The sequence below is a fragment of the Salmo salar genome, chromosome ssa01 (genome assembly GCF_905237065.1).
Source record: "Salmo salar chromosome ssa01, Ssal_v3.1, whole genome shotgun sequence".
In the NCBI taxonomy this organism is placed as follows: domain Eukaryota; kingdom Metazoa; phylum Chordata; class Actinopteri; order Salmoniformes; family Salmonidae; genus Salmo; species Salmo salar.
This window is the reverse complement of record NC_059442.1, coordinates 14,687,560-14,712,327: the sequence shown is the minus strand read 5'-3', so window position 1 is coordinate 14,712,327 and position 24,768 is coordinate 14,687,560.

Genomic DNA, 24,768 nt, shown 5'->3' with positions numbered 1-24,768 from the left:
TTTGCATTTGAGATGAAGGGTCTGACTTATAAAACTAGAGAGGAGGGAGAGTGAGTCCCCTTTAGATTGCTTATGGGTATCTAAGTGACATACAGTATATACTATAGGCCACAGGCGGCTGGTGACGTCTTAATTGGGGAGGTCGGGCTCATATTAATGGCTGGAACGGAATAAATGGAATACTAACGAACACATCACACACATGGTTTACATGTGTCTGATATCATTCTATTCCCTCCATTCCAGCCATTAATATGTTATTGGAGTGTAACAGCATGTGTGTAAGAGTGTAACAGCATGGTGAATGGCGCAGGAGGAGATGGCTGCCGTTTTACGGGCTCAGAACAAATTGGGTTATTTTGTGTGTTTTTTTTGCGTTGTTTGTAAATTATTTTGTACATATTGCTTCTGCCACCATCTCTTATTACCGAAAATACCTTCTGGATATCAGAACAGCGTTTACTCACCTCGAACTGGAAAAAAAAAAACTTTAATAAGTCGGCCGCGAAGGATTTACTCCAGATACCTTACCAGGCCCAAATCCATGTCATTTGCATGAAGAAAAGACGCCGATACAGGGGACACAGATTCGGCTGCCTTGTGAGAATTTGTCAGCGAGTGGGTAATACGCCTCTACTATCCGTCATATTGGCCAATGTGCAATCATTGGAGAATAAACTGGATGAGCTCAGTTCAAGACTATCCTACCAACGGGACATTAAAAACTGTAATATCTTAAGTTTCACTGAGTCGTGGCTGAACAACAACATGGATAAATTACAGTTGGCTGGTTTTTCCATGCATCGGCAAGACAGAACAGCTGCCTGTATCTATTTGTCAATAACAGTTGGAGCACAAATTAAAATATTAAAGAAATCTCTAGGTTTTGCTCGCCTGAGGTAGAGGATCTCATGAAAAGCTGGAGAACACACTATTTACCAAGAGAGATTTCATCTATATTTTTCATAGCTGTCTATTTACCACCACAAACCAATGCTGGCACTAAGACCATACTCAACGAGCTGTATAAAGCCATAAGCAAACAAGAAAATGCTCATCCAGATCCGGCACTCCTAGTGGCTGAGGACTTAAATGCAGGGAAACTTAAATCCATTTTACCTCATTTCTACCAACATGTTACATGTGCAACAAGAGGGGAAAAAAACTCTAGACCACCTTTACTCCACACACGGAGACGCGTAAAAAGCTCTCCCTCGCCCTCTATTTGGCAATTCTGACCATAATTCTATCCTCCTGATTCCTGCTTACAAGCAAAAACTAAACCAGGAAGTACCAGTGACTCGCTCAATACGGAAGTGGTCAGATAATGCAGATGCTAAGCTATAGGACCATTTGCTAAAACAGACTGGAATATGTTCCGGGACTCATCCAATGGAATTGGGGAGTATACCACATCAGTCACCGGCTTCATCAATAAGTGCATTGATGTTGTTGTCCTCACAGTGACCATACCCCAACCTGTAGAAATGGATTACATGCAACATCCACACTGTGCTAAAAGTATTGAGCTGCCGCATTTCAAGGAGCAGGACTCTAACTCGGACGCTTATAAGAAATACTGCTATGAACCATCAAACATGCAAAGCGTAATTACAGCACTAAGATTGATTCCTACTACACCGGCTCTGACGCTCGCCAGATGTGGCAGGGCTTGCAAACAACTACGGACTACAAAGGGAAGCCCAGCTGCAAGCTGTCCAGTGACACAAGCCTACCAGACGGGCTAAATTACTTCTATGTGCGCTTCGAGGCAAGCAACAATGACGCATGCATGAGAGCACCAGCTGTTCAGGGCGACTGTGTGATCACACTCGCCGTAGCCGATGTGAGTAAGCCCTTTAAACAGGTCAACACTCACAAGGCTGCAGGGCCAGACGGATTACCAGGATGTGTACTCCAAGCATGCGCTGACCAACTGGCAAGTATCTTCACTGACATTTTCAACCTGTCACTGGCAGAGTCTGAAATACCTACATGTTACAAGCAGACCACCATAGTCCCTGTGCCCAAGAACACCAAGGTAAACTGCCTAAATGACTACCAACCTGTAGCACTTATGTCTGTAGTCATGAAGTGCTTTGAAAGGTTGGTCATGGCTAACATCAATACCATCATCCCAGAATCACTAGAACCCCCCATTTGCATACCGCCCCAACAGATCCACAGATGATGCAATCTCTATTGCACTCAGCACTTCCCTTCCCACCTGGACAAAAGGAACGCCTACGTCAGAATGCTGTTCATTGACTACAGCTCAGCGTTCAACACCATAGTGCCCTCAAAGCTAAGCTAAGGACCCTGTGACTAAACACCTCCCTCAGCAACTGGATCCTGGACTTCCTGACGAGCCACCCCCAAGTGGTAAGGGTAGGCAACAACACATCTGCCACACTGATCCTCAACACGGAATCCCTCAGAGGTGCGTGGTTAGTCCCCTCCTGTACTCCCTGTTAGCCCATGAATGCATGGCCAAACACGACTCCAACACCATCATGATGTTTGCTGATGACACAACAGTGGTAGGCCCGATCACCAACAATGATGAGACAGCCTATAGGGAGGAGGTTAGAGACCTGGCAGTGTGGTGACAGGTCAACAACTACTCCCTCAATGTGATCAAGACAAAGGAGTTGATCGTGGACTACATTAAAAGGAGAGCCGTCAGGACCTGCCATTCAGGACCTCTACACCAGGCAGTGTCAGATAAAGTCCCTAAAAATTGCCAAAGACTCCAGCCACCCTAGTCATAGACTGTTCTCTCTTCTACCGAACGGCAAGCGGTACCTGGAGCGCCAAGTCTAGGTCCAAAAGGCTTCTTAACAGCTAACAGCCCCAAGCCATAAGACTACTGAACAGCTAATCAAATGGCTATCCGGACTATTTGCATTGATCCCCGCCCATTTTTTTTTTTTTATGTTGCTGCTACTCGCTGTTTATTATGTATGCATAGTCACTTTACCCCTACCTACATGTACATATTACCTCAATTACCTTGACTAACCTGCACCTGCGCACATTGACTCGGTACCGTTATCCCTGTATATAGCCTCGTTATTGTTATTTTATTGTTGCTCTTTTTACTTTAGTTTATTTAGTAAATATTTTTCTTAACTCTTATTTTTCTTAAAACCGCATTGTTGGGTAAGGGCTTGTAAGTAAGCATTTCACGGTAAGGTCTACACCTGTATTATTCGGTGCATGTGACAAATACTATTTTATTTGATGTGTGTAAGAGTGTAACAGTAGTTGTGTAAGAGCGTAACAGTAGTTGTGTAAGAGCGTAACAGTAGTTGTGTAAGAGCTTAACAGTAGTTGTGTAAGAGTGAAACTGTCACTCCCTGATCTGTTTCACCTGTCTTTGTGATTGTCTCCACCCACCCCTGGGTGTCACCCGTTTTCCCCATTATTCCCAGGGTATACATTCCTGTATTCTCTGTTTGTCTGTTGCCAGTTCGTCTTGTCTTGTCAAGTCAACCAGCGTGTTTTTCGCGTGCTCCTGCTTTTTCCAAGTCTCTGTTTTTCACATCCTCCCAGTTCTGACCTTTGCCTGCCCTGACACTATGCCCGCCTGCCTAACCATTCAGCTTGCCCTGACCTCAAGCCTGCCCACCACTCTGTACCTCCTGGACTCTGACCTGCTTTATGATCTTTTGCCTGTCCATGACCTGTCTCTTGCCTGCCCCTTGTTTTATAATTCATATCAAGAGACTCGAACCATCTGATTCCCGTGTCTGCATCTGGTTCTCGCCCTGTATCGTTATAGGACGAACTGGCCATGACTAACCCAGCAGACACAGACTGGCTCCGTCATGCTGTCTCCCGGCAAGGAGCCACCATTCAAAAACACGAGGAGCTACTCCAGAACCTTATGGAAGGGCTCCGTTCACTGACGGAACACCACGACCAGGGGTTCAAGACGTTACTGGAGCAATTCTGTGAGTTATCTCAAAGGCAGTATTCCACAACGGAGCCCTTCCTGTCACGTCCTGGCCAGTATAAGGGTTAATTGGTATTGTAGTTTGGTCAGGACGTGGCAGAGGGTATTTGTTTCATGTGGTTCGGGGTGGTGTTTTGGTAAAAGGGTGTTTGATTTAGTATTTCCGGGTTTTTGGTTTATGGTCTGTTTATGTATTTCTATGTGTAGTCTAGTAAGTGTGTTTCTATGTAGAGGTAATTGGGGTGGACTTCCAATTGAAGGCAGCTGTGTGGTGTTGCCTTTGATTGGAAGTCCTATATTAGTTGGGTGTGTTTGTCTGTGTGTTGGTGGGGAATTGTTTGTGAGCACTGCTTTTTGGTTTAGCCTGCTACACTATCGTATCGTGAGTACTGTTCATTGTTTTGTTTTTTCCTGTGGATGCTTTTGTTTTTTTTATTCATTAAAAGAATGAGTCTCCACATACCCGCTGCGTTTTGGTCCTCCTCTCTGCAACACCACGACTTAATTTGTGACAGAATTCCCCACCAAACCAGGACCAAGCAGCAGAGGAACGAGGAGGAAGGATGGACATGGCCCGAGTTAATGAGGCGCGTTTCCAGGGCAATGGAAGAATTTAGGAATTTCGAGAGACAGCCCCAATAATTTTTTGGGGGGGGCACAAGGGCAGTTTTGCGGGGCAAGAATGGAGCCCCAGGCCAGCTCCCCGTACCAGCCTGGAGGTACGTGTTCCCAGTCTGGTATGTCCAGTACCAGCACCACGCACCAGGCTTCAAGTGCATCATCCCAGTCAACAGTCGCCAGAGCTGCCCGCCAGTCAACAGTCACCAGAGCTGCCCGCCAGTCAACAGTCACCAGAGCTGCCCGCCAGTCAACAGTCACCAGAGCCGCCCGCCTGCCAACAGTCACCAGAGCCGCCCGCCTGCCAGGAGCTGCCAGAGTGGCCCGCCTGCCAGGAGCTTCCAGAGTGGCCCGCCTGCCAGGAGCTTCCAGAGTGGCCCGCCTGCCAGGAGCTGCCAGAGTGGCCCGACTGCCAGGACCTGCCAGAGTGGCCCGACTGCCAGGACCTGCCAGAGTGGCCCGACTGCCAGGACCTGCCAGAGTGGCCCGACTGCCAGGACCTGCCAGAGTGGCCCGACTGCCAGGACCTGCCAGAGTGGCCCGACTGCCAGGACCTGCCAGAGTGGCCCGACTGCCAGGAGCTGCCAGAGTGGCCCGACTGCCAGGAGCTGCCAGAGTGGCCCGACTGCCAGGAGCTGCCAGAGTGGCCCGACTGCCAGGAGCTGCCAGAGTGGCCCGACTGCCAGGAGCTGCCAGAGTGGCCCGACTGCCAGGAGCTGCCAGAGTGGCCCGACTGCCAGGAGCTGCCAGAGTGGCCCGACTGCCAGGAGAGGCCAGAGTGGCCCGACTGCCAGGAGCTGCCAGAGTGGCCCGACTGCCAGAGTGGCCCGACTGCCAGAGTGGCCCGACTGCCAGAGTGGCCCGACTGCCAGAGTGGCCCGACTGCCAGAGTGGCCCGACTGCCAGGAGATGCCAGACTGCCAGGAGATGCCAGACTGCCCCGAGCTGCCAGACTGCCCAGACTGCCCCGAGCTGCCAGAGTGGCCAGATTGCCCCGAGCTGGCAGAGTGGCCCGACTGCCTGGAACGGCCAGAACCGGAGCCACCTCCAGATATAGGTGGGTTGGGGAGGGAGGGTGTAGCACAGTGCCGTCGTTGACGGCAGCCACCCTCCCTTCCCTCCCTTTAGTAGGGGGGAATTTTTGTTTTGTTGTTTGGGGTTGTTGTTTTTTGTTTTTTTTTAAGGTGCTTCCGGGGTTAGCACCTTTAAGGGGGGGTACTGTCACGTCCTGGCCAGTATAAGGGTTAATTGGTATTGTAGTTTGGTCAGGACGTGGCAGAGGGTATTTGTTTCATGTGGTTCGGGGTGGTGTTTTGGTAAAAGGGTGTTTGATTTAGTATTTCCGGGTTTTTGGTTTATGGTCTGTTTATGTATTTCTATGTGTAGTCTAGTAAGTGTGTTTCTATGTAGAGGTAATTGGGGTGGACTTCCAATTGAAGGCAGCTGTGTGGTGTTTCCTTTGATTGGAAGTCCTATATTAGTTGGGTGTGTTTGTCTGTGTGTTGGTGGGGAATTGTTTGTGAGCACTGCTTTTTGGTTTAGCCTGCTACACTGTCGTATCGTGAGTACTGTTCATTGTTTAGTTTTTTTCCTGTGGATGCTTTTGTTTTTTTTAATTCATTAAAAGAATGAGTCTCCACATACCCGCTGCGTTTTGGTCCTCCTCTCTGCAACACCACGACTTAATTTGTGACACTTCCAGTCACTCAGTAACTCCCTGTAACGCCCTGGCCATAGAGAGGGGTTTTTTGTTCTTTATTTTGGTTATGCCAGGATGTTACATTGGGTGGGCGTTCTATGTTCCTTTTTCTATGTTTTGGTATTTCTTTGTTTTGAGCCATGTGTGTGGCTCCCAATCAGGCACAGCTGAAGCTCGTTGCTGCTGATTGGGAGTCACACATAAGGAGCATGTTTTTCCTTTGGGTTTTGTGGGTAATTGTTTCTGTTTAGAGTATTTTTCCTAACAGGACTGTTTGCTGTCGTTTTTGTTCATTTTGTAGTGTTCTCTTGTTTTTTTGTATTAAAATTCTAATGATGAACACATCCTCTGCTGCACCTTGGTTCCCTCTTACAGACAGCCGTTACACTCCCCTACCAGTGGTGGATTTGTACAGCCTACCCCGGCTCCCCGAGAATCCCGCTTACCTCCTCCGAAGCGATATTCTGGGGATCCTGGAAACTGCCGGGATATTCTTTCTCAGTGCTCTCTCATTTTTGAGCTGTAGCCATCTTCAGTCCCTTCGGATCGGTCGAAGATAGCATATATTATTATACTAATGTCAGGAAGGGCGCTCTCCTGGGATATTAAAGTTTTGGGAGCAACAATCCACCATTTGTCGTCATCTGGAAGATTTCATGGCAGAGGTGAGGAAGGTGTTCGATTCTCCGGTATCCGTGTGAGAGGCGGCCCAAAAACTACTTCAATTACGTCAAGACTCCCGTTGTGTGGCAGACAACACAGTACATTTTCGGATTCCTTGCCACCAAGAGTGCATGGAATCCGAAGTCGGGAGTTACCGGGAGTTCGGGAGTTACCGTTGGACCTCGATTCCCTCATCGACCTTACCATTAGGATTGATGGGCATCTGCGGGAAGGCAGGAGTGGGAGGAGGTCGGGTCTAGGTCGGGTCTAGGTCACACTCGTTCGTCCGCTGCTGCTTGCTTACCACCTAAGGAATACGGAAGTCCCGAAGGCTGCATTTCCGAGAAGATTCGAAGCAACCCGAGTTCCCTCGAGAATCATCAGTGCCGGGTAAGTCGGATACACTGGAACCTATGCAACTGGGCAGTACTAGATTATCGCCCAGGGAACGTTCACGTAGGCTAAGCTCCAACAGTTGTCTGTATTGTGGTGCTGCGGTACATTACATAGCCACCTGCCCAGTGAAGAGACCTGACTCATTAGTAGGTACAAGTACACTGGTGAGCCAGACTGGGAATTCTCTAATTCCCATTACCCAAACTCCTTTTTTTGTGATCCTGCTTTGGGGAGACCAGTCTAAGTCACTCCGGGGGCTCATTGTGTCAGAGTGTGCGCAACTGGTCGAAGGAAGTCAGGTGCAGGAGAGCAGAGATGAGTGAACAGGCACACTTTATTCAGGCAGAGAAAAATAGCCGGACGCAACTGCGTCACAACACTCAGGCCCAAGGAAAAAAGCAATAGCGCACAAATTACACAAATAACAAAACCACGGGTTATAACAATACCCGGCGCAAAACCAGCCTGTAGCGTCACACACGTAACGAACGATAAATACCACACACAGACATGGGGGAACAGAGGATAATATACACGTAGAGTAATGATGGTGTGCCGGAAAACAAGACACAACAAATGAAAAATAACAGGTGGAGCGGCGATGGCTAGAAGACCGGTGACGTCGACAGCCGAACCCCGCCCGAACAAGGAGAGGGACCGACTTCGGCCGGGGTTGTGACAGTACCCCCCCGACGCGCGCCGACACCTGCCTCGGGGACGACCCGGAGGGCGAGGTGCAGGGCGATCCGGATGGCGACGGTGGAACTCCTGCATGCAGCAGTGAAGGGTCCAACACGTCCTCCACCGGAACCCAGCCTCTCTCCTCCAGACCGTACCCCTCCAACTCCACGAGATACTGAAGGCCCCTCGCCCGATGCCTCGAATCCAGTATGGAGCGAACGGAATACGCTGGGGCCCCCTCGATGTCCACAGGGGGCGGAGGAACCTCCCGCACCTAAGACTCCTGGAGCGGGCCAGCCACCACCGGCCTGAGGAGAGACACATGGAACGAGGGGTTAATACGGTAATCGGGGGGAAGCTGTAACCTGTAACTAACCTCGTTCAGTCTCTTCAGGACTTTATATGGCCTCACAAACCGTGGCCCCAGCTTCCGGCAGGGCAGGTGGAGGGGCAGGTTTAGGGTCGAGAGCCAGACCCGGTCCCCCGGTGTGAACACCGGGGCCTCACTGCGGAGACGGTCTGCGCTGGCTTTCTGGCGCAGCACGGCCTGCTGGAGGTGAACATCGGCGGCGTCCCATGTCCCCTCCACGCACCTGAACCAGTCGTCCACCGCAGAAGCCTCGATCTGACTCTGATGCCAAGGCGCCAGAACCGGCTGGTACCCCAGTACGCACTGGAAGCGGTAGAGGTTGGTGGAGGAGTGGAGGAGTGGCAGATCGAGTTCTGAGCCATCTCGGACCAGGGCACGAACGCCGCCCACTCCCCCGGCCGGTCCTGGCAATAAGACCGCAGAAACCTACCCACATCCTGGTTCACTCTCTCCACCTGCCCATTACTCTCGGGGTGAAAACCCGAGGTAAGGCTGATCGAGACCCCCAGACATTCCATGAATGCCCTCCAGACCCTCGACGTGAACTGGGGACCCCGATCAGACACTATATCCTCAGGCACCCCGTAGTGCCAGAAGACGTGCGTAAACAAGGCCTCCGAAGTATGTAGGGCCGTAGGGAGACCGGGCAGAGGAAGGAGACGGCACGACTTAGAGAAACGATCCACAACAACCAGGATCGTGGTGTTCCCTGTGAGGGGTGGGGAGATCGGTGAGGAAATCGACCGACAGGTGCGACCATGGCCGTTGTGGACCGGGTAAGAGGTGTAGCTTACCTCTGGGCAGGTGCCAAGGAGCCTTACACTGGGCGCACACTGAGCAGGCGGAAACATAAACCCTCACGTCCTTGGCCAAGGTAGGCCACCAGTACTGCCCACTCAAACAGCGCACCGTCCGACCGATGCCTGGATGACCAGAGGAGGGTGACGTGTGGACCCAATAGATCAACCGGTCACGGACAGCAGACCGAACGCACAGACGCCCAGCGGGACACTGGAGGGGAGCGTGCTCTGCATGTAACGCCTGCTCAATGTCCGCGTCCAGCTCCCATACTACCGGCGCCACCAGGCAGGTGGACGGGAGTATGGGGGTAGGATCCATTGGCCGCTCCTTCTGGGAACCTGGTCTGTAGGAAAGGGTGAAAACAAAACGGGTAAAAAACATGGCCCACCTTGCCTGACGAGGATTCAGTCTCCTCGCTACCCGGATGGAATCCAGGTTGCGGTGGTCAGTCCAGATGAGAGAAAGGTGTTTAGCCCCCTCAAGCCCTCCACGCCTTCAATGCCTTGACAACAGCCAACAACACCGGTCCCCCACGTCATAGTTTCGCTCCGCCTGGCTGAGCTTCCTCGAGAAGAACACACAGGGCGGAGCTTCAGTGGCATGCCCGAGCGCTGAGAGAGCACAGCTCCTATCCCAGCCTCGGACGCATCCACCTCCACTGTGAACGCCAAAGAGGGATCCAGATGCGCCAGCACGGGAGCCGAGGTAAACCAAAAGCCCTGTGACCAAAAGCCCTGTCCGCCTCAGCCGACCACTGCAAATGTACCGGGCCCCCCTTCAGCAGTGAGGTAATGGGAGCCGCTACCTGACCAAAACCTCGGATAAACCTCCAGTAGTAATTGGCAAACCCTAGAAACCGCTGCACCTCATTTACCGTGGTGGGAGTCGGCCAATTACGCAAGGCTGAAATGCGGTCACTCTCCATCTCCACCCCTGAGGTGGAAATGCGGTACACTAGGAAGGAGACGGACTGCTGGAAGAACAGGCATTTCTTAGCCTTGACATACAGGTCATGCTCCAACAGTCGACCAAGCACCCTGCGCACCAGGGACACATGCTCAGCGCATGCAGCGGAGTATATCAGAATGTCATCAATATACACCACTACACCCTGCCCGTGCAGGTCCCTGAAAATCTCATCTACGAAGGCTTGGAAGACTGATGGAGCATTCATCAACCCGTACGGCATGACGAAGTACTCATTATGCCCTGAGGTGGTACTGAACGCCGTCTTCCACTCGTCTTCCTCCCGGATACGCACCAGTATGTAAGTGCTCCTAAGATCTAGTTTGGTGAAGAAGCGCGCCCCGTGCATTGACTCAATCGCTGTGGCTATGAGAGGTAGCGGGTAACTGTACTTCACAGGGATCTGGTTTAGGGCTCGATAGTCAATACATGGGTGCAGAACTCCCTCCTTCTTCTTCATAAAAAAAACTTGAGGAGGCGTGTGAAGTGGAGGACCGAATGTACCCCTGACTCAGGGATTCGGAGACATATATTTCCATAGCCGCCATCTCCGCCTGTGACAGGGGATACACGTGACTCCTGGGAAGTGCAGCGTCTACCTGGAGGTTTATCGCACAATCCCCCCGACGATGGGGTGATAATTGAGTCGCCCACTTCTTAGAGAAGGCAAGAGCCAAATCGGAATTTTCGGGGGGAATGCGCATGGTAGAGACCTGGTCTGGACTTTCCACCGTAGTAGCACCAACGGAAACCCCTAAACACCTCCCCGAGCACTCTTGCGACCACCCAGTGAGAGCCCTCTGTTGCCATGAAATAGTGGGGTCATGACAGGCTAACCAGGGAATGCCTAGCACCACAGGAAACGCAGGAGAGTTAATGAGGAAGAGACTGATTCTCTCCTTGTGACCCCCCTGCGTCACCATGCCCAGGGGAGTGGTGGCCTCCCTAATCAACCCGGACCCTAATGGTCAACTGTCCAGAGCGTGAACTGGGAAGGGCCTAACCACAGGAACAATAGGGATCCCTATACTATGGGCGAATGTAATATATTATAAAAATAAAGTGAACTGGATGGAATATGGGGAGAAATGCACCAAACTCTATTTCAATGTTCAATATAGAAATGCTACCATTTTTTAAAAATTAAAACTTGTTACAAATGATGGAGTCACGCATGATTCACCAAATGATATTTTGAAAGAGGAAGTAAAGTACTTTAAGAATATTTTTTTGTTTCAGGCTCCTCCATCTCCACTAACTGAACCTAATTGTATGGATTTTTTTCCTAATAATAATGTAAAATTAACATCTGTACAGAAAGACTCATTTGAAGGTCAAATTACAGAGGAGGAACTGCTTGATGCAATTGGGGCCTTTAAGGATGGGAAAACTCCAGGGCTGGATGGCATACCAGTAGAAGTATACAAAACTTTTTTTTATATACTCAAAGGATCATTATTAGCATGTTTTAACCACTCCTATATAAATGGTAGATTATCAAACACGCAACAAGAAGGTCTGATATCATTATAACTGAAACAGGACCCAAATGGTATATATAAAGATCCAGTCCATTTAAAAAACTGGAGACCTCTTACACTTCAGTGTTGTGATGCAAAAATCCTAGCAAAATGCTTGGCGCATAGAATTAAAAAGTATTGTCAGATATTATTCATCCTAATCACAGGTTTTTTACATGGACGATACATTGGAGATAATAAAAGACAAGTACTGGAAACAATAGAATACTATGAAATATCGGGGACACCAGGCCTGGTCTTCATAGCTGATTTTGAAAAGGCTTTTGATAAAGTACGACTGGAATTTATATATAAATGCCTAGAATATTTCAATTTTGGGGAATCTCTTATAAAATGGGTTAAAGTTATGTATAGTAACCCAAGATGTAAAATAGTAAATAATGGCTACATCTCAGAAAGTTTTAAACTATCTAGAGGAGTAAAACAGGGTTGTCCACTATCGGCATATTTATTTATTATTGCCATCGAAATGTTAGCTGTTTACATTAGATCAAACAATAATATTAAGGGATTAGAAATCAGTGGCTTAAAAACGAAGGTGTCATTGTACGCCAATGATTCATGTTTTCTTTTAAAACCACAATTAGAGTCTCTCCATGGCCTCATAGTGTCATGGGTGTCGTAAGGATTGGACCAAAACGCAGCGGGTAAAGTGCTCATCTTCTTTCTTTATTAAAGAAAACACTTAAACAAAATAAACTGACGACAAAAACAGTCCAGTAAGGTGCACAGACTATACTGGAAACAACCACCCACAAAACACAAGTGAAAACCAACCCAACTAAATATGGCCTCCAATTAGAGACAACGACAACCAGCTGCCTCTAATTGGAGGTCATTGCCAAAAACCCAACATAGAAATAGAAAACTAGATATACACATAGAAATAGAAAATATAGAACATAAACCAAAAACACCAAACCACACAAAACAAACACCCCCTGCCACGCCCTGACCAAACTACAATGACAAATAACCCCTTTTACTGGTCAGGACGTGACAGTACCCCCCCCCCCCCAAAGGTGCAGACCCCGAATGCACCTCAAAAACAAAACAAAAACACCAAAAACAACCCCAAACTTAAAGGGAGGGAAGGGAGGGTGGCCACCGTCAACAACGGTCCCTGTGCTACACCCCCCCCCCTCCCAATCCTCCCACTACGGAGGTGGCTCTGGTTCTGGGCGTAGCTCCCGTTCCGTAAACTCGGCTGGGGAGCGTCGCTGGAGCCTTCGGGCTGAGGGGCGTCGCTGGAGACTCCGGGCTGAGGAGCGTCGCTGGAGACTCCAGGCTGAGGAGCGTCGCTGGAGACTCCAGGCTGAGGAGCGTCGCTGGAGACTCCGTGCTGAGGAGCGTCGCTGGAGACTCCGTGCTGAGGAGCGTCGCTGGAGACTCCGGGCTGGGGAGCGTCGCTGGAGACTCCGGGCTGGGGAGCGTCGCTGGAGACTCCGGGCTGGGGAGCGTCGCTGGAGACTCCTGGCTGGGGAGCTTCGCTGGAGACTCCTGGCTGGGGAGCGTCGCTGGAGACTCCTGGCTGGGGAGCGTCACTGGAGACTCCTGGCTAGGGAGCGTCGCTGGAGACTTCTGGCTGGGGAGCGTCGCTGGAGGCTCAGGGCTGAGGAGTGTCGCTGGAGGCTCAGGGCTGAGGAGCATCGCTGGAGGCTCAGGGCTGAGGAGCGTCGCTGGAGGCTGCAGACTGGAGAGCGTCGCTGGAGGCTGCAGACTGGAGAGCGTCGCTGAAGGCTGCAGACTGGAGAGCGTCGCTGGAGGCCGAGTGCTCACAGCAGGCACTGGCTGTAACGGGTTATGGAGGCGCACTGGAGGGTGAGTGCGTGGAGCAGGACCAGGACGTACTGGACTGGGCAGGCGCACTGGAAGCCTGATGCGTGGGGCTGGCTTTGGAGGCGCCAGACTAGTAACACTCACCTCAGGGCTAGTGTGGGGAGCAGGGTCAGGATGTACTGGACTGGGCAGGCGCACTAGAGGCCTGATGCGTGGGGCTGGCTTTGGAGGCGCCAGACTAGTGACACGCACCTCGGGGCTAGTGCGAGGAGCAGGAACAGGGTAAACTGGGCCGAGGAGATGCACTGGTGTACAGATGCGCTGCGCCGGCGCACTTCTCCCTGGCTGCCGGCTAACTCTCGCCTGGCAACGCTGCAGAGCCCTTATTGACCGCACCGGACTGTGCACGCGTATGGGCGACACATTGCGTATCTCCGCATAACAAGGTGCTTGCTTGATCCGTCGCTCCCCATAATAAGCACGGGGAGTTAGCTCAGGTCTCCATTCTGACTCTGCCCAACTCCCCGTGTGCCCCCCCCAACATTTTTTTGGGGGATGCCTCTCGGCCTCATCTAGCTCCCTTAGTTTCCTCTCCCAGAAACGTAATTCTGCCTCCCATGTCCATCCTTTTCTTTGGTGCTCCAATCCCCACTGCTTGGTCCTTGTTTGGTGCTCCAATCCCCGCTGCTTTCTTTCTTTATTAAAGAAAACAGATAAACAAAATAAACTGACGACGAAAACAGTCCAGTAAGGTGCACAGACTATACTGGAAACAACCACCCACAAAACACAAGTGAAAATCAACCCAACTAAATATGGCCTCCAATTAGAGACAACGACAACCAGCTGCCTCTAATTGGAGGTCATTGCCAAAAACCCAACATAGAAATAGAAAACTAGATATACACATAGAAATAGAAAATATAGAACATAAACCAAAAACACCGAACCACACAAAACAAACACCCCCTGCCACACCCTGACCAAACTACAATGACAAATAACCCCTTTTACTGGTCAGGACGTGACAGTACCCCCCCCCCCCAAAGGTGCAGACCCCGAATGCACCTCAAAAACAAAACAAAAACACCAAAAACAACCCCAAACTTAAAGGGAGGGAAGGGAGGGTGGCCACCGTCAACAACGGTATAATAATAAAGGTATAATCTTTAAAAAAGTATGTATGTCTATATAGGTATGTGTATGTATATATGCGTATACAGTGAGGGAAAAAAGTATTTGATCCCCTGCTGATTTTGTACGTTTGCCCACTGACAAAGAAATGATCAGTCTATAATGTTAATGGTAGGTTTATTTGAACAGTGAGAGACAGAATAACAACAAAAAAATCCAGAAAAACGCATGTCAAAAATGTTATAAATTGATTTGCATTTTATTGAGGGAAATAAGTATTTGACCCCCTCTCAATCAGAAAGATTTCTGGCTCCTTTCTGGTGTCTTTTATACAGGTAACGAGCTGAGATTAGGAGCACACTCTTAAAGGGAGTGCTCCTAATCTCATTTTGTTACCTGTATAAAAGACACCTGTCCACAGAAGCAATCAATCAATCAGATTCCAAAGTCTCCACCATGGCCAAGACCAAAGAGCTCTCCAAGGATGTCAGGGACAAGATTGTAGACCTACACAAGGCTGGAATGAGCTACAAGACCATCGCCAAGCAGCTTGGTGAGAAGGTGACAACAGTTGGTGCGATGATTCGCAAATGGAAGAAACACAAAAGAACTGTCAATCTCCCTCGGCCTGGGGCTCCATGCAAGATCTCACCTCGTGGAGTTGCAATGATCATGAGAACGGTGAGGAATCAGCCCAGAACTACACGGGAGGATCTTGTCAATGATCTCAAGGCAGCTGGGACCATAGTCACCAAGAAAACAATTGGTAACACACTATGCCGTGAAGGACTGAAATCCTGCAGCGCCCGCAAGGTCCCCCTGCTCAAGAAAGCACATATACATGCCCGTCTGAAGTTTGCCAATCAACATCTGAATGATTCAGAGGACAACTGGGTGATAGTGTTGTGGTCAGATGAGACCAAAATGGAGCTCTTTGGCATCAACTCAACTCGCCCTGTTTGGAGGAGGAGGAATGCTGCCTATGACCCCTATGACCCACCGTCAAACATGGAGATGGAAACATTATGCTTTGGGGGTGTTTTTCTGCTAAGGGGACAGGACAACTTCACTGCATCAAAGGGACGATGGACGGGGCCATGTACCGTCAAATCTTGGGTGAGAACCTCCTTCCCTCAGCCAGGGCATTGAAAATGGGTTGTGGATGGGTATTCCAGCATAACAATGACCCAAAACACACGGCCAAGGCAACAAAGGAGTGGCTCAAGAAGAAGCACATTAAGGTCCTGGAGTGGCCTAGCCAGTCTCCAGACCTTAATCCCATAGAAAATCTGTGGAGGGAGCTGAAGGTTCGAGTTGCCAAATGTCAGCCTCGAAACCTTAATGACTTGGAGAAGATCTGCAAAGAGGAGTGGGACAGAATCACTCCTGAGATGTGTGCAAACCTGGTGGCCAACTACAAGAAATGTCTGACCTCTGTGATTGCCAACAAGGGTTTTGCCACCAAGTACTAAGTCATGTTTTGCAGAGGGGTCAAATACTTATTTCCCTCATTAAAATGCAAATCAATTTATAACATTTTTGACATGCGTTTTTCTGGATTTTTTTGTTGTTATTCTTTCTCTCACTGTTCAAATAAACCTACCATTAAAATTATAGACTGATCATTTCTTTGTCAGTGGGCTAATGTACAAAATCAGCAGGGGATCAAATACTTTTTTCCCTCACTGTATGTATGCATACGTGTATGGATATATATATTTACCCCAAAGATATATGGGGGATTGGAAATGATGCAGACAATTACATTGATGGAAGCAATATTCTTTCCGCAATATTAAGCTGATCCACCCCTAAGAAAATGATTAAAAAAATTACAAAATAAAAACTATGGGCAAATGCTCTGTCGATAAAGTCCCTGCAAAAACAGGTGTGCAACAGAAGGCTCCGGATGAGAATGGTGCAGGCTCACCTGGGGTGACGCCAGAGTGCTCTGCCTGCTGCCTCGAACCCCAGAGGAACCAACCCGACACCAACCAACAGTGTGACCTCTACGGCTACAGATGGTGCTCGTGAAGGCCCCTCCTCCGGCCTCCCTGAGCGCAGCACCTCCCAGCTCCATAGGCACCGGAGCGGTGGTGCTGGGAGAGGGAACCGACAGAGCCCTCTCTGAACGTCCGCGGGTGGCCAGCAGGTTATCCAGCCGAATGGACAGGTCCACCAGCTGGTCAAAGGTGAAGGTGGTATCCCTGCAGGCCAACTCCCGATGGACATCCTCACGCAGGCTGCAGTGATAGTGGTCAATAAGGTCCCTGTTGTTCCATCCCGCTCCGGCGGCCAGGGTCCAAAAGTCCAGGGCGAACTCCTGGGCGCTCCTCGTCCCCTGCCTCAGGTGGAAGAGACGTTCACCTGCCGCTCTACCCTCGGGTGGGTGGTTGAAGACTTCCCAGAAGCGGTGGGTGAACTCCTCAAATTGGTCCAGCGCCGCATCTCCTTCTACCCACACGGCGTTAGCCCACTCCAGGACTTTCCCCAAGAGGCACGAGACGAGGGCGGACACTCTCTCACGTCCCGAAGGAGCCGGGTAGACGGTCGCCAGGTATAGGTCCAGCTGCTGCAGGAAACCCTGGCAGCGTGCCGCCGTCCCATCACACTCCCCGGGAAGGGCGAGGCGAATCCCACTGGGACCAGGTGCAGGAGGGGCGAGTAGTGGCGACCCCTGTTGTGCTGGTGGAGGTACTGGAGGGACTCCATAGTCTGAACGACGCAGTCCATAACGGCGCCGAGATGGTGGAGCACACGCTCCTCGACCCCTACAACAGGGGTACCTGCTCCTGCTGACTCCATAAGATGGTGTGGTATTCTGTCAGAGTGTGCGCAACTGGTCAAAGGAAGTCAGGTGCAGGAGAGCAGAGATGAGTGAACAGGCACACTTTATTCAGGCAGAGAAAAACAGCCGGACACAACTGCGTCACAACACTCCGGCCCAAGGGAAAAAGCAATAGCGCACAAATTACACAAATAGTTACAAATAACAAAACCACGGGTTACAACAATATCTGGCGCAAAACCAGCCTGTAGCGTCACTCACGTAACGAACGAACAATACCATACACAGACATGGGGGGAACAGAGGATAATATACACGTAGAGTAATGAAGGGATGTAAACCAGGTGTGCCGGAAAACAAGACAAAACAAATGGAAAATGAAAGGTGGAGCTGCAATGGCTAGAAGACCAGTGATGTTGATCGCCGAACGCCGCCCGAACAAGGAGAGCGACCGACTTCGACGGGAGTCGTGACACATTGACTCTGGGGCAGATGATGTTTTATGGACGCTACCCTGGTATCGGAACTAGGTATCCCCACTCAACTCCTCTTCATTCCCATTGGAAGAGCCACGCACATAACAGTTCCCATTAATCTGCGGGTATCTGGAAATCATAGTGAGTCAATATAGCTTTTCCTTATTGAGTCTCCCCACATTCCTGTTGTTTTGGGATTTTCTTGGCTCCAGAAGCAGAACCCCGATATTGACTGGTTCAAGCCTGGGTTGGAGCCCGTTCTGTCATTCACATTGCCTGAAGGCGGCGCAGCCTTCCCCGGAAACGTCCACCTCCATGGTTAAGTACGGCCTTGAATTTCTCTGCCGTTCCCACAGAGTACCATGACCTCCTGGAGGTTTTCAGCAAGGCTCGTGCTACCTCCCTTCCTCCACATTGTCCTTACGATTGTGCTATTGACCTCTTCCTGGGCACCACATCGCCTCGAGGCCGGCTATATTCCCTGTCTGGCCCTGAGACCAAGGCCATGGAGTAGTATATTGAGGACTCTCTGGCTGCTGGGAGCATTCGCCCTTCTGCGTCCCCTGCCGGCATAGGGTTCTTCTTTTTGGGGAAGAAGGACAAGACATGTATTGATTACCGGGGCCTCAATGACATCCCAATCAAGAATCGTTACCCTCAACCTCTCCAGGGGGCTACCATATTTTCCAAATTGGACCTTCGGAATGCTTACCACCTTGTTCGTATACGCGAAGGAGACGAGTGGAAGACGGCCTTCAACACTGCCAGTGTACACTATGAGTACCTGGTCAAGCTGTTTGGCTTGAGCAACGCTCCCGCTGTCTTCCAGGCCCTGGTCAACGATGTGCTCCGGAACATGTTGAATCGTTTTGTATTTGTCTACCTCAACGACATCCTGGTTTTCACTCGTTCTGCCCAAGAAAACGTTCTTCATGTTCGACAAGTCCTTCAGCGCCTCCTGGAGAATCAGTTGTTTGTAAAAGCTGAGAAGTGTGAGTTCTACCGCTCCACTATCTCCTTTCCACGACCTGTCTCTTGCCTGCCCCTTGTTATATAGTAAATATCAGAGACTCTAACCATCTGCCTCCCATGTCTGCATCTGGGTCTCGTCCTGTATCGTTATAGTAACAGTAGTTGTGTAAGAGTGTAACAGCATGAAGAGTGTAACAGCATCTGTGTACGAGTGCAAAAGCATGTGTGTACGAGTGTAACAGCATGTGTATATGAGTGTAACAGCACATGTGTACGAGTGTAACAGCACATGTGTAAGAGTGTAACAGCATGTGTGTAAGAGTGTAAAGGCATGCTTTAATAAATACAAGGTGTCTTACATTCATTTGTATTGTACTTTGGCTGTTTGCCCCTTTCACTTCAAGGCTTATTGTACAGGCTTGTGACAACAACAGCGAGAGTCTTTCTTGTATTACATGCACACTCTGAAATAAATGTGTAAGCTTTATAGCGTCACAAAACACTTCTAAAGACAGCTCAAAAGCTCCCTACAACACTTGCCTCCAGGTCTGAATCACCTTTAAACCACTTCTAGTGGAACAGGCAGCAGTAGTTTATCACCACACTGCATCATTAGGAAGCGGATCCAGGTCTAAACTATGCGGACTCTAACTCCCACTATGCACCTCAAGGCCGTGGGGACTGACATTCCCGTGCACAAAGGTAAATTATGTCAGAGAATGACAAGCCTGAGTCCTCTCTAGGGGGTGTGAAGACAGAGAAAGAGAATGATGATGAATTGCATGGAGAGTGGGGCTGAATGCTGAATGCTTGGTCGGAAGGGCCTCTCCTACCCAAAGAGCACCATCTGCTGTCAGCTCAGGCGATTAATTCTAGCGAGCTGCTGACATGCTCACATGTTAAAGGGCCATGCTGGGAATAGATCACACTGCTGTTATGGTCTCATTGATTGGAGAGAGAGAGAGAGAGAGAAAGAGAGAGAGAGAGGCGACAGAGGCAACAGAGACGAGAGAGAACGAGAGAGAGAGGCGAGAGAGAGAGAGAGCACTGGACTGAGATATACAGTGTGTAGTTAAGCAGTAAACAACGTCTTATTTTTTTACCCTCAGGAGAATTTTTTTGGGACTCTTTTCCTTTTAAAATACTCCCTCTGCTACATTGAATAAAATGGTCCTGCTAATGTTTTTAGCATGTTTTTTGAAAATTGCTATTGTTGTAATTGTTTTGCAATACGTTGGGTGGTTTGTGTCACTGCTGAATAAGTGGTCAGGGATGAGGAACTATAAAAACTATTCAAGTGGTGGGGAGATGGGTAGACCAAAAACATTTTGTTCTATAATAGTAACTTTAATGTAATAGTAGCATTGCAACATTACACTTCATAGTGAGCTCTCTCCCTCAATGTAAAAGTGGTCTCCCTTGCAGTAAGTGGGTGCCTTGTAGCTGGCCATATTTCATCCTCTGAACCACATGCGTGCTACAACAGTGAAATAACAGGATTGCTAGTGCACGAGAAGCTACGTCTAGTGCCGTATCAAATGACCATGTCTGGCCTCTTAAAACAATTAGCTGTTTATTTAGCAAGCTAAAGTATGTCTGACTGCTGCCTTCTCCTGAAACCCCATACCACTTGGAGCAACAGAGAACAGAAAGTAAGCAGACCAGACTCATTACAACACATGCATTCTACCGTGTCCATCTGGACCTATTGGCACACAACCACATAAAACATAAAACTATATTGGCTGCAGTTATCTGCGTCTGGACTCGACAGCACACTGCAGAGAGGTGAAATGATACCCATAGTTCCTTCCTTCCCCCTCTAGGAAACTAGGTTCATCCAAGGAGTGATAGACATTCTGTTGTTTTAAAGCCAGTAGATGTCTATGACTAGACCCTTAGTGAACCCCTGGGGTCGGAGGAATGACATATTTCTAGGATGAGGTTTCGGGTCAAGATCAAAGCCAAGGTCCCCTGTCATTTCCTATTGCATTCTGGGGTCCCCAAAGCTGCCTATTTGTCAATAAGCAGTGGTGGTATTGACACCTGTGACACCCTGCTGGTTTGGTTTATAGACTCTCAGACCACTTGCTCTCCAGCACAGGGCCAGGATCTATCTCAGAGACTGACTGGCCATGCCAATAATAAAAAGATTGCAATTTATTAAAGGCCAGAGCCATCAAAGCACTGATCAATGGTATTCATAGGCCTCCCATACTGCTTTGTGGGAATTGATTCCCATATCCATACACCTCCCATACTGCTTTGTGGGAATTGATTCCCATATCCATAGACCTCCCATACTGCTTTGTGGGAATTGATTCCCATAGGTGATACTGTTATCAAAAGGTCTGCGATCTCTGGGAAGAGGTAAATTCATGAAAAGCAATCCTTGTTCAAGGGGTGTCCAGTTTGAGACACATTTTCAATAGGATGTGTTTCATTCAGATTGGATGCCTGGAAAGTGATATGAGACCTCGTTGACCCCAAACGATAGTGTGCCAGTCAATGGAAGACAGGCCAATAGTGTTGATGAGGCCGAAACCCCAAGTGGATGTTGGTCAGCTAAACAACATTTCAGCTCGTCATCTAACAGTCAGGTGATGTACATCAGACGGATATGAGATGGGAAGGTACAGGAGAAGGAGTATTGAAGAGATGATCTAGACAGCTCTTGCCCAGAGGGAGCAAGCTGGAGCACATTAGTGCACATCAATGCCAGTGTATAAGGTCTTGGACCGGTGGATGAGTGTTATGTAAAGATGACTCTGAATCACTTTAGAAGGTCTTATATCCTCTCCAAGAAAACAACCATTTCCATTATATATTGAGAAGATAAATAATATCAAGATAAGTTGTGTGTGTCCTAGCTGCATTATGTATGCTTTATAGCTTGACCTGGATAACAAATGCAAAAAGGCTGTTCACGCTTTCTCCGGCTGTCCATTATATGGATTCCCAGGCTAGGCAACCTGACACAATACATCAACGTCTAAGACTTCCATCTCACGGTTGATGCTGTAGTTACCAGCATTACTGTCTTTATGAAAACACAGGGAGAAACGGTGACAGTAACACAGAAATTATCTCTGGAATGAAGAAGAACACTCGTGGTATGATAAATAAGTAACAGCGTTTCCAAAAGCGAGCATTGCATTGTGCTGTATATATAACGAATGGTGGGGTTGTTCTATGTGTTCACTCCCTGTTGGAATGCTGCACAGCTGACTAGAGCTGGGTCAATGTACACTTCTCTACTCATAGCTTAATGTCTACTTTAGCCTGAAGGTCTTCTGTATCAATACTATTTCTGCTCCATCCATCTTTTGAACTATTGACGACTGCATATGTTTTAGTATTTTAAAATTGTTGTTTTTATCCAGAGCAACTTACGGTTAGTGCATTCATCTTAAGGTAGCTAGGTGAGACAACCACATATATCAGTCATAGTAAGTACAATTGTCCTCAAAAAAAGAAGTAGCTATCAGCAAAGTCAGTGCTAGCAAAGTCAATAATGTATTGTAATGTATTGTAATGTATTGACTCGAACCAATCCGCCCCCAAATGGTTCCACATGTTCTACTCTTTCCTAAACTAGTCAATAAACATGGCCCCACATACACATCAAACCTAGAATAACTGTATTTTTATATATATATATATATATTTACATTTACATTTTAGTCATTTAGCAGACGCTCTTATCCAGAGCGACTTACAGTAGTGAATGCATACATTTCATACAATTTCATACATTTTTATATATATAAGGTGATTATAAATAAATAAGAGCGGTAATTCTCCAAGCAAAAATAATTCAATTAATTAACCTGGGATTCAATGCTAAACCTTCTCTTGGTCGACGGTGAGCGCTTGTTTGGTTTCATTTGCTACACTGGTGGGTGCAGGATACAAGCTGTAGGCAGGCAATTGATAGTAGCCATTAGCGAATGATTAGGTGGACAGAGAGGAACTATATTCCATTGATTTGGCCGGCTTACATTTACGATTTTTGCTGGGGAATGAATAAATTCACTGGGAGATGTATAATACATTACTTTGTATTCATAATTTCCCAGAGTGAAGCTCCTGGCTCTCTGCATTCTGTCATGTATGGAGAGAGCTGGCAGCTTGTCGATGTCAAACATTCTACAATGTATATGTTGCGTGATAAATCATGAATTGCTGTTTATTCATCCAAACTCAGCATTATAAAAATGTTTGGTATGGGGATTTATAATAAGACTGAGATTTTAAAGGGGAGATTTCAAACCTTTAATCAGGCACTCGAGACATGTTAAAGCCTCCATCACATAAAAGTGTTTCTTTATCATTTCCAATTATTGGAGAATATTGTCACTTGAGCCATCTGAACCAAGTCTAATTTGTTTACTTGAAGTGTGTTGGAGAGGCTCTTTAATGTTTGATAGGAGATCCACTCCCTCTGGGTTAGCTATATGTCGACAAGCAATGACAGACTGGGGAAAAACCTCAACTTTTCTAGAATAGACTTTCCCTGGATGCAAAATAAGAGGCTTGAGATATGTCAACAAATATTTCCAGAGCATATTTTTGCACCATGCTTTGTCAAATGCATTGTATATTCACTTTCTATATCTAACTCTCATCTATTTTGAACTAGACCCCAGTTGAGTGCCCCTGTTCTTGAGGACACAGAACCCTGTAATGAAATTGAGAAGAACTGGGTGCTTGGCCACTCAAACCTAATTTCTGTGCTTGCACTGGTGACCCTTGACATTCCAACCCAACTGGCTCGGGTTTGGATCCATTTATTTACGTTAGTCAGACATGAGCCAGACGAGGGGATTCTGCCCATAAGGAAGGAATCCAACACAAATAAAAGCAAAATTCCAATGTAAACATCTAAAGCTTGTCTTTTAGGTGGTCTCAGTGATAAGAATCTACCGTTAATTAAGACCGATCCGTATTGATTGCAGAAAATGTATTCCAGTGATTTCATAGATTCCAAGTCAATGAAATCAATGAATTTGCAGTAAAGTCATAAAGCATGGTTTTACTGGAGGGAAGCCAATGCTACTAGGGTGTTGTGGACATGCGCCAGAATGTCCGTGCAATATGTTCTATTCTTAAGAGAATATACAATGTACAAGATCATGTGGTGTTAGAGGACGAAAGGATAAGGGCCGAACCTGAACGACGCTTTATTACAATCCTAATGACAAAAGTAGAGAGCAGACCACTCCTTACCATTCCTCTAGTCTCTAACTACGTCTCAGGAGAGTTACGTAACAGGGGCTTGACACATATCTGTTTCCATGGGTAAAATTGTGTAGCTATACGCTTCCTTGTATAAACACTCAAGGCTCAAGGCACTCCCATTAAAAATGTCTATACAAGTTTACCATTCGTTTTTTTAAAACACCCCTGTTCCCTCACTTTCTGCACAACACGACCTCTGTCCTCATGTTGACTCTCAAACTGCTTCTAGATCCACATGTGCTGCTTAACTGCTAGCAGGACACACTAACTCCCTCCCATTCCAAAAATAGAACCCATCGCTGGGCCTCCAAAACGTTTGCCGTTTCCTTCCGATCCTCTCCACGCCTCTAAGGAGGTTACAGCTGTGTGTTGCCTGCCCACAGTTTGCATTGCTCATCACTGTTTAACTATCCGTCCCTCCTGGAGTCCATTACCAGGTCTAACTTCCACAGATTTATTAGCCTTCTGACCTCAAGCAACATTCTGTATGAATGCTGAATGGGCCGTTTTGCAGTCTGCAGCCGGCCGTTCTGCAGCCGGTTGTTATTGTACCTCTGAAACGTCCATTGTCAGATGTGTCAGATTCATAGAGAGAACAGAAGATGAGTTCTTTATTTACAAGTCAGCTGTATATGGACTGTCTAGACAATGTTAAATAAGATATACCTAGACAGAGGTGGAAAAA